We start from the raw sequence: 11,508 nt of genomic DNA, 5'->3' as shown, positions 1-11,508 counted from the left end.
AAAATAAAAGCAGTATACTGGATATGTAAAAGGAACTCTAAAGAACTGAAGCTGAAAATTCTATTTTATTTCATTGCATTTGAACTATAATTTATAAGAGAAATACTAACTTAAAAAACCAAAAAATCAGCACAAAATCTGCTAAAAAATAACAAACTCCTAGAGGCTAGTTCACTCCTAAAGACTAGTTCAAAATTATTTAAAATTCAAACTAAATTACTGTAGCAAATAACTCTTAAGCTGAAACACTAAAATAATTTTACTGAGAGCTGCTTCTAAAGCATATTTCTAATACTCAACCTTGCTTTTGAAGACGTAAATTCTGAATTTATGCCTTGTAAACCTTTAATTGGAATCAACTTTGTACGTAAATCTGCCAACTGATCTTTGGACTTGCAGTAAATTGAGTTCACTTTTCTATTTTGCGTCATCTCATGTTTGTCAATGAAATAAGTTGGCTCACTTTTCGGCTTCATTTGCATATTGCCTTGAGGTTTGTCAACTTTCTTCCAGATTTGTATTTTGCCTTGAGGCTTGTCAACTTTCTTCCATATTTTATTTTTTTGAAATGTTGACAACTTCTTCTTTGCCCTGTTTTCACATATGTCCTCAGTTGGAGGATTATCTGTACTTTGTAGATTCTTTTGGCTCCATTCTCATCTTTTGTTGGATCAAATTTTTACCTCTTATTTTAACCCTTAAAATCTCAAGTCCAGTTGCATCATAAATGAAACAATGTTTATCTTCAAAGAATACTTTAAATCTTTTTTCCATTAGTTGTCCAACACTCAATAAATTTTGATCAATATCAGGAACATAAAGAATATCTGAAATTTTCTTAGTACCTGAATTTGTTGTGATTGCAATAGTTCCTTTTCCTTTAGTAAGAATATAATCACCATTCCTAATTCTGACTTTCTTATTTCCCATAGACGTGAACTCTTTAAAAAAAATTCTGTCATATATTATGTGGTTTGTACAACCACTATCAAATCAACCAAAAATTAGATTTCTTGGTTGAAAGAATAATTGCCACAAACAAGTGATCTTCTTCTTCATTAACGACTTGGGCATCTGCTTCATGCTTTTGATATTTGCCTTTGAAAATTACAGCTTCATGACAGTTGGTTGCAAATTTTGTACTTTCCATCTCGCCTCTTCCAACATTTGAACGGCGGATGACCTTTTATGCCATAGTTCTGACAAGGTAGGTAATTTTTCTTTGCATTATTACCCTTGCTTTGAGTTTTGTGGTTGGATGCCAAGGTTCCTTCAAACATACCATCTTACCTCATAAGCCTCATTTGCTCTTGTGCCTGCAATGTATTCAACAATTCTGCCAAGGTAATCTTGGATAAATCCTTCATATTTTTCTAGGTAGTTATGGATACTTCACATTTTTCAGGCACCGTAACAAAACAAATTCAACAATTCGTGAATCTTTAAATTTAGTACCAAGCAACCTTACTTTGTTAACAATGCCAAGCAACCAATCTAAATATTCTTTGACGGTCTCAGATTCTTTCATTTTCTGCAACTCGAATTCCCTTATTCAATTCCACATCTTCATGCCTCGTATTCTTTCATCTCATATATATTCTTCCTTCAGATAATCCCAAATTTCTTTCGCTGATTTGAGAGTCATAACTCTCGTAAAAATTATTGCAGACACACCAGGAAACAAAGTTGCTTTCGCCTTTGATTTTCTAATTTTCTTTTCCTTGTGACTCTTGATCTGGGCCACGGTGGGATTGTTAGGCAGCGGAAGAACATCATAATCCTCTTCCACGGCCTCCCAAAGATCTAAAGCCTCTAAGTAAGTCTCCATTTTCACTACCCACGGTTGGTAATGTTCACCATCAAAGACTGGAGGATCCAATTGAGAAAAACTCGCTTCAGTCTCCATCTCACTCAAGAAAATATTTTACTTAGGTCCCTTAAGAAAATGAATCTTGATACCAATTGTTGGTTCTTAATAAAAAAAACTAAGGGATATAACAGGGGAAGATAACAAAAAATACTAGCAATATACTGGAATAGATGTAAAAGGAACTCTAAAAAATTGAAGCTGAAAATTCTATTTTATTTCACTGCATTTGGACTACAATTTATAAGAGAAATACTAATTTAAAAGACCTAAAAATCAGCGCAAAATCTGCTGAAAATAACAAACTCCTATAGACTAGTTCACTCCTAAAGACTAGTTCAAAATTATTTAAAATTCAAACTAAATTACTGCAGTAAATAACTGTTAAGCTGAAACAGTAAAATAATTTTATCCAGAGCAGTTTCTAAAGCATATTTCTAACATGTTTGTTGTTTCATATATTTGATAGAGTTTTCAGCATTGCGCTTAGGCTTAAATTTTCCAAAAAATAATTGTTTTAGTTTCTGACATAGTTTATGTTTAGAGTTCCAGAAGGTATTTTTCTTTACGATTTTTCTTTAGACTGGACACGGAATTTAAGAAAAGATAGAAGATTTTTGAACTTGTGGTGTAAAATGAGGCACAAATATTTTGTGTGGCTATAAATCATTGCATAAAGGTAAATTATTTCCAAATAAGGAAGGGGTCATTCTTTTTAGCACAGATTAAAAAGAAAATAGGTTCACATAAATTGAAACGGAGGAAGTATGTCTTTCATCATAGAGAAAGTCCATACCTTTTGTCCTTTTCTTGTTTCATTTTCTAAGGACCCGTTTGGCCATAGATTTTGCCAAAATAAATTTGGGTTTTATTTGGCAAACACATGTTTGGCCATAGATTTTGCCTACATTTTGGCAAAATCACAAATCCCAAATCCCAAAACCAGCTCAATGGGCCAAAATATTACTATTACATTTTTTAAAAATTACCCCAAACTTTTGTATTTTATAAAAGAGCCCACCATTTATTATTTTGTAACAATGTTGTTTCGTCTTCTCGGTCACCTGATAGTGTATTATGTAGTTCATTATAAAAATAATAATTTTGTATCAAATTTATTTATGTTCAGGACTATGATTTGCGATAATATAATGAATATTATTGATAATGGTACTGTTGAGTATTTGTGATGGTTTTTAGAACTTGTGGGTATAAATCATGTTTCATGTTTTTACAAAATAAATTTGGAAAATATGTTTTGAAAACTGATGTCCAAACATATTTTTATCTTCAAACCAAACTTCACCCAAATTAGATTTTTTAGAACATATTTGGGATTTTATGGCCAAACGCTAGCTAAAAATAATTCCCGGTTGCAAATCCAAGTTTGGGGTCTTTGGCTATAATCATACTGACGATCGAGTAGGATTAAAGGAGTGTAAGATGATTTGAATTCACGTGTCTTGTTTTACATTTTATTTATTTTCTTAAAGCTGGTTGTAGCAGTCAAATTCGAACGGAGCATAGCATGTTTCATCATTTGTTGACATTTCTTATTTAATTCTGTTGCTGCTATATCTGATTGTTGTTTGCTTGAAATGATTTGCTGATGATACTTTGACGTTGAATTTCAAATAAGATGAGCCGTGAGAAAATACTTCCTAAATGGACCGAGACGCTTAGTTGATGCAGCAAAAGGCTCAGTTGATGGAGCGAAAGGCTCAGTACGTTGATGAAGCGAGAGGCTGAGCTTGCAGGGCGCGAGGCTTTCTTGATAGCTCAAGAGGCAAAGAATCATAGCCTGTTTGGCCAAGCTTCTAAAATCTACTTATTTTGATAAGTGATTTTTTTAAAAGTACTTTTCAAAAAAATACTTTTTGTGAGAATTGGTTTGTGTTTGCTTAATTAATTTGAAAAATACTTTTAAGCAGTAATTAGTGTTTGACCAAGCTTTTGAAAATTGCTTCTAAGTGTATTTTTCTCAAAAGTGTTTCTCAGAAAAATACTTTTGGAGAGAAGCTATATTTTTCTGCTTCTCAAAATTTGCTTCTACTTCTCCTCAAAAACACTTTTATCCTTCTAAAAGCTTAGCCAAACACTTCACTTTTTGGCAAAAAAAGTACTTTTGGCAAAAAAAACAATTGACAAACAGGCTTGTCAGATTATGAAGCAGAGGATGGAGATAGTTAGACAACAAGTGGCAGAATTGGCATCTGTTGTACGGCAGCAACGCCAGTATTTTGATATGAATATCAAAGAAGGTGGGATCGAAAGTGGTAGTTGACAAGGGACTTGATTTCAAACTTCTGGAGTGTTAGAAAAACATATATTCATCTTACCTTAAGTTCATACAAACTATTAACATACGTTCTGCAACGTTCTACTTAAGTTCTCTTTTGATTTTTTGAGTATTTGACCAAAATCTATTCCGACATCCAAAAAGATATATAGTATATGGAAGGTTACATTTATGGTAACTCCATCGATAGATATTTCGCAGCATGTTCTAACCTTCTCTTCGAACACATAATTTATACAGTATCTTGCCTTTAAATATCAATTGAAGGAACAGTTCAATCTAACTTAAAACTCTTTAAACAAATGTGAATTATTCTAAAGTAATAGAAAACAAAATCCAGGAAAACATGGCAGAGCCTAGCCAAAAAAACAAAGAATCTATAGTTCGATATATGATCAGAAGACAAACCCCAGAGGAAAATACTGAGTGCAAATTGAGTGCACCGCGAAGAAAGAGACTCCATCTTCCACATGCTGAAGTAGTTTCACAGATTTATCTTTTGCAACAGCTAGTAGCTAATCTGCATCATGCTTGAACTACAAAGATTTCAGAGTTATTCAATCATGCGAAAGAAACCAAGAAATGTGGAGAAATTGTACAAACTCACATCAGGCAAAGCTACGATTTGCATCTACATTAACTTCTACTTCTACCTTAGAACCATCATTATCTGCGAGCAAACTTCCTTGAGGGGATTCAACGGTTTCAACAATCTCTGCCTTCAGCTTTTCATGTTTCTCTTTCATGCAAACCTAAAGATTCAAAAACACCAGCAAATTCTGTCTCCATTTTGCACAATTTTCTCCTTTAGCCCCTGGTCTAGATCCATAACTATTGATACCCCAGTACTCTCGATTTCAGCCTTCAATTTATCAATCTTCTCCTTTAAATCAAGGAGATTCATGGTTTCTTTTAACCTCTTATTGATGTCCTCCTTAATTTTGTTTACCTTGCTATTTTTCTCGGAGACTTTGTGGGCTTTAGACATTTCTTGTAACATCTCAAGCTTATTCTTTAGACTAGCATAATTCGGAGCATTAAAAATATTTCTGTTGAATTTGTCCTTAAGGTGGTCAAGCGCTTTTCCTTCAGAGCAGGATGCATTGACTGGTCGTTTGAGTTCCTTGTTTTTGCAAATTCTTCTCGCTCGCATGACAAACTTTTCCTCCAAAACCAAAGCTTTAGCAGCCTTAGAAAATTCATAATCAATCTCTCTATCATCTCATAACTGATGCTCTTCATCAAAGAGTTGGTAATAAAATTAACAAAAAGTCATCCAAGTATGTGTCTTCAACTAAGCAACGTAGACCAGTCAGGAGTTTATGATCTTTGAATAGCGGCAGCGTAATCTACGACCTAAAAGACCATCTCAGATTCTAGGTTTCATCTATCAATAAATTTTCCCTTTACCTGCAGTCAGATCACATTTAACTTGAAAATTTTCAGGAAAAAATTATGCACAACTTACTTGTACCGAGCACCTCATCAAAAGGTTTTACAGAGGACATACAAGTACATAAACCCTAAACAATTATCATCTTTTACTCAACCAGCAGATGCAGGGGGAAGATACATTCTCCGAGATTCACCAAGCCTAATGTAAACAAGCAGCTTTCTTTGATTAACAGTAAACATAAACAGGTAGTTTTAGAAATGCAATAAGAATGAAAATAGATATAAGTTCTAACCAATATTCAGTTCAAAACATCCAAGCACATAAAAAGTCCCAGATAAAGACTGTCTAGCACCACAACACAACGGGAGCAGAACCAGAAACATCAAAATAAGCTTACTTATTGTATTTCTCCAGCCTGGCGACTGTTGCAGCAATACTAACCTTGTTTTGGCGCCTATTTTCCCAACAGTAGCAACAACTTAAGTAGAAAGCACAAGATATTATGCTCCACATGCAGTGCCTCTCTTTTTTGAATTGTACTATTACCACTAGTCTACTACTAACCACAGTCCTTCATCTTTTATCATCATGTGAGTATAACTATATCTACATCCATTAGAGCTCATGAAAGAGACGTTATGTGGCAGTTTTTTTTGGTAATCAAAAGTATTTTATTTACCAAAGAGATATGTAAATCTCAAAAACAAAACTACTTAGTATTTATCATACACAGCACACCTGTTAAGGGTAGAAATTGAGCTACTCTTTTCTCCTTGCCAATCTGGGCTTCAAGCTTGCTCTATAGATCACCTCTTGAACAATCTGGTTCAGAATGTAATACAAGCTACTCTGGAGGAAATACGACTTTATAAAATTGTTGTTGAGAGTCAAAGAAGCTGAAATAGCATATAGAGCGACCAACGAAGCAACTTAAGGTAAAATAGAGTGCACAAATGAAGTGTACAAGAGAAAACACTCCATAAGTTAGCCATTTAGCCAACAAGACATACAAAAATGACTAACTATCGAATTCAATGTTGTTAACAAGAGTGCACTTGAGGAAGTATTACTTTTAGATGCCAAAAAATGCATAGCTCAAACATCAATGATCAATGCATTCTGTTTTCACTCCTTAAGACTCATCTTCAAGCCTCCTACACTATTGCTACAAATGGAACTTTTTGTTCAGGTACTGAATTAACTTGAGTTCTCTTATTTACTGATGTTATTTTACTTTTAGCATCTTAATATTACAGATCATAAGAAGAGTGATCCAATACCAACAACCCAAAAATAGTGAAACCACATAATTCTTTAAACAAGAAAACACAAAACAGAACATCAAGAGAAAATGTCAAACAATTCAAAGAAACTGAACATCAAGAAATGGGCAAAAGAAGAGTACTACTGAACACCTTTCACAATATAAACATAATAATGAACTCTACAAATACCACACCACCTACACTGCAAAATTGTTACCGAACAATTTGTTGGTTGTTACTTAAACACCAACCTAATCTAATTATTAAAAAAATAAACATAAATCAATGTTAGAATCATGCTCCTAAATCACAAAAAATCCCAATTAAAAGTATCCTAATATAAAAATCTTGGGTTTCAAAGAAACTCCAAAATATATATATAAAAAAACCCTTTTCAAAAACTCCCATCACGTTTCAATTTTCCAGAATTAGTAAAGCAAGCAGTTCTCCTCTAAACCATGATCCCCAAAATCAATATAGAGTCCCAATCAAACTCCACCTCATCACCTTCTTGAATATAGCGTTCTTCATCTTCTACGTTCAATATTCCAAAGAATTCATCGAAATCAGTCTGATTTACAAGAACCAATATTCCATCATTTTGTTCTAATTTTTCTACAGGAAAAACATCAGAGGAGGTACTCTCCAACATCACAGGACTGTTGTCGGATAATATCATAGTACTTTATTCTGCGGGTGATGTTTGGAGAAGAACCCCTTCTTGAAAGACACGATCAATGAACCTCTTATACTCTATACCAGTAGCAACATTGTTTCCTCTGATTTCTGATCTGGGGTTCTTCTTAATCGCACAAATTACAAACTCGTTTGCTTCCTTGGATTTCAACTCCCGAAGAAGAGAGTCAGCCAAAAAATACTCTTTCATCATCCAACGGCCATTCAAAGAGGAGTCTTTCTTGTGCTTGTAATTCAAGCTTCTTTTATACCCAATAACCAGATTTTCATCTTCATCAAGAATTTTCTTGCCTTTATTCTGCTGTATCCAACTCCCATTACAAGTAGTTCTGTTGAATCGGCCATCACTGGGCTTCTTCTTCTTTAATTGGGTGAGGAAGTAATGGGTTTTGTTGGAAGTTTCTCCAATTAATTGCCATGGCTCTTTGCTGTAAACATCTGCAAAGCCAATGAGACCTTCAGTTGGTAAGCATTTTCCAGCCACAAATTTCTAACAGTTGCATTATCAGTTCAGTGTCAGAGGCACGAAGTTGAACATTCTTCTCCATAGCTTCGGCTGTTTCTTGAATGTGAATGACACAAAACTGGGAAGAACATACAAGAATAAGAAAGATTTGTTATAAAATAAATACGACAAACTTATATATTATTCAATTTTTGAAACACATATAGATAATGAAGTCAAATCTCCTGTGTTTACGTAAGAAAGTAAAGTGTGGCGTAAGTTGCTACTGCAAAATTATTGTGTAAGCTGTTACTGCAAGTTGCTACGTAAGTTGTTTGTAAAGTACTACTGCAAGCTCCCATGTAAGCTGTTCGTAAGCTGTTATAGTATCAGATATAGATAATCTTCTACCGGGATAATATTTATCCATAACGAAGTACCGAAAGGATAAGCTCATTGTACCAAATATAGATAATCTTCTACCGGGGTAATATTTATCCATAACGGAGTACCGAAAGGATAAGCTTCTTCAGGTGGCTTATTTCTAATAGAGTATTAAATAGATAAATATTTTTACGGCGGAGTCCCATATGGATAAGCTTCTTCGGGAAACTTATTTATAACGGAGTACTAAATGAACATCGATAATATAATATATTCATAACACTCTCCCTTGGATGTTCATTAAAAGATAATGTGCCTCATTAAAACCTTACTAAGAAAAACCCCGTGGAAAAAAAATCCTAGTGAAAGAAAAAGAGTACACATATTTAGTAATACGCATAACTAGTTGTCTCATTAAAAACCTTATAAGAAAAACCCTGTGGGAAAAACTTTAGTAAGGAAAAAAGAGTATAGCGCATATTTTACTCCCCCTAATAAAAACCTTATTTCAAATATTTGAGTTTTCGCATTCCAATCTTGTATACCATCATCTCAAAAGTTGAAGTTGGCAAAGATTTAGTGAATAAATCTGCCGGATTGTCACTTGAACGGATTTGTTGCACATCAATGTCATCATTTTTCTGAAGATCATGTGTGTAGAATAATTTTGGTGAAATGTGCTTCGTTCTATCTTCTTTTATAAATCCTCCCTTTAATTGGGCTATGCATGCAGCATTATCTTCGTATAAAATTGTGGATCTTTTATCACATTCCAAACCATATTTTCTTGAATAAAATGAATCACTTATTTCAACCATGCGCATTCCCTACTTGCTTCATGAATAACTATTATCTCGGCATGATTTGAAGAAGTAGCAACAATAGATTGCTTTGTGGAGTGCCATGATATGATAGTACCTCCACATGTAAACACGTACCCGGTTTGAGATCGAGCTTTATGGGGATCAGATAAATAACCTGCATCTACATAACCAGCAAGATCTGCACTACCCTTGTTAGTATAAAACAAACTCATATCAAGAGTTCCCTTTAAATATCGCAAAATATACTTAATCTTATTCCAATGTCCCTGTGTAGGAGAAGAACTATATCTTGCTAGTAAATTAACATAAAATGCTATGTTAGGCCTTGTAGCATTAGCAAGATACATAAGTGCACCAATTGCACTGAGATAGGGTGTTTCAGGACCAATGAGTTCCTCATCCTCTTTTGGAAGTCGGAACGGATCCTTATTCACTTCAAGTGATCGAACAACCATTGGTGTACTCAATGGGTGCGCTTTGTCCATGTAAAAGCGTTTTAAGACCCTTTATGTATAGGCAGATTGATGTATAAAGATCTCGTCTGCTAAACCAATTGTGAGGCATCTTCAAGGGTCTGGACTACAGGCCCGATCCTCATAATCTTTTATAATATCGTGCACTATATTGGATTAAATATATCGTCGACGATCATTTTGTATTGGTTCCTAAGCGACATAACTTGTTGAGATCTCATAACTTTCTTTAATTTTAGGTACCTGAATTTCTTCTGGAGTTTCATGAAATGTTATGTCGTGGGCTCTTCTAGAGTTCATTTCCTCCTCATTATGATCATTTTGATCATTTGCTCCTATCATTTTTCAAGAATTGTTATCTTTGGAACCGATCGGTTTACTATGCTTCATGCGTGCAGTAAACTTTATCCTTCAGGGACTTTAATTTTAATAGGAGCATTTGCAGCTAAAATATGATATTTATTTTTGGATCAGCAAATGTTTCTAGCATTTGACTTGAATTATCTTCTAAGTGAGGATCATATTAATGATAATTCGATTCATATAGCATATTTTTCATCTGTTTATTTCATCCCCCAAATATTAGAATAACTAACACATATCCCCAATATTCTTTGAAAAATCTATCTTTGTGCATTGTGGTAGAGAAACTAATCATATGCCACACATCAAAAGTTATTAGATAGTAAAAATATTTGATTTCTGATCCTAAACCAATTGTGAGGGGAGGACTTATCATATTTTGTTGGTCTGATGTATACAGGTGTTGTTGTATGCAATTTAGAAAATCTTAGACCAACACATGAAGCTTTGTTCTCATAAACAATAGTTTAGCCTTAAATAGGAGGTATTTGATGCTAAACTAGCTTGGATATAAACCAGCATCATTAAGACGAACTATCTTGATTTCATAATCTGAAAATTATGCTCTTAATTGAGAAAAGTAACTTCAAATGCCAAACTGCAGGTTGACAATAAACACACATGTAACAATCTCATATATGCATCTATAAGTGGTTCACATGATAGGTGAATGGACCTATATTCACCTTTTATATATTCCAGAATTCAGGGGTTTTAGTCCCAACTTTAGCTGGTATAATCAATTTATTATGAGAACAAGTAACACAAGAGAATTCTTGAAGAATCTTCTAGTTCTTCAGTATATGCTTATCTGAATTCTCAAATAGCTTATTTAAAAATGGCAAATGAAAACTTCAAGTTTATCATGGCATGTGACATCTCTTAGTAAGCTTCTGGTTTACTATGGCATAAACTTTTGCATTAGTAAACTTCTGTTTTACTGTAACTACTTTTGTATCAACGAATTTCTTATTTACTATAACTACTTTTGCCTCAGTAAAACTTCTTATTTACTGTGACTGCTTTTGTATTAGTAAACTTCTGGTTTACTATGATACATGATATAGTATAAATTGAAGAATAAGGCATGTTACCTCTCACATATATATTATTTTACCCCCTATGATTGTGGAAACATAAAGATTTTCAATCTTTCAGTCATTTGTACTCTCAATATAATAGCCATTTGTATTAGTAAACTTCAGGTTTACTACAACATATGTTTTGACCATAATCATATAATATGAATGACATATTTGTATATAAGCTCTTCGAGAGCCTTCATTTATTATCCACAATCTAATATTTATCAGACACTACTGGTGTCATGTGTCTTCTAGACAAACAGCTAGCTCTTCTGGAGTTGTTGATACATTTTGTCCTATCAAATATTGCTCAGACACTTCTGGTATCATGAGAGAAACTTATAATCAAATAAACAATGTAAAACAATTGTTTAAGCATAAGAAAACATCTCTTCATAATATTTTCCTACT

At 33.6% G+C, this 11,508-nt stretch overlaps 1 pseudogene; it reads right to left on the bottom strand.

Annotated features, from left to right (window-relative positions):
- Positions 1-4,427: 4,427 nt before the first annotated feature.
- Positions 4,428-8,178, bottom strand: LOC107789403 (NAC domain-containing protein 41-like; annotated as a pseudogene).
- Between the last annotated feature and the right edge of the window lie 3,330 nt (positions 8,179-11,508).

Source organism: Nicotiana tabacum, chromosome 2 (assembly GCF_000715075.1).
Source record: "Nicotiana tabacum cultivar K326 chromosome 2, ASM71507v2, whole genome shotgun sequence".
Classification (NCBI taxonomy): domain Eukaryota; kingdom Viridiplantae; phylum Streptophyta; class Magnoliopsida; order Solanales; family Solanaceae; genus Nicotiana; species Nicotiana tabacum.
The sequence above is the reverse complement of the archived record's forward strand: the minus strand, read 5'-3'. Positions and strand labels throughout refer to the sequence as shown.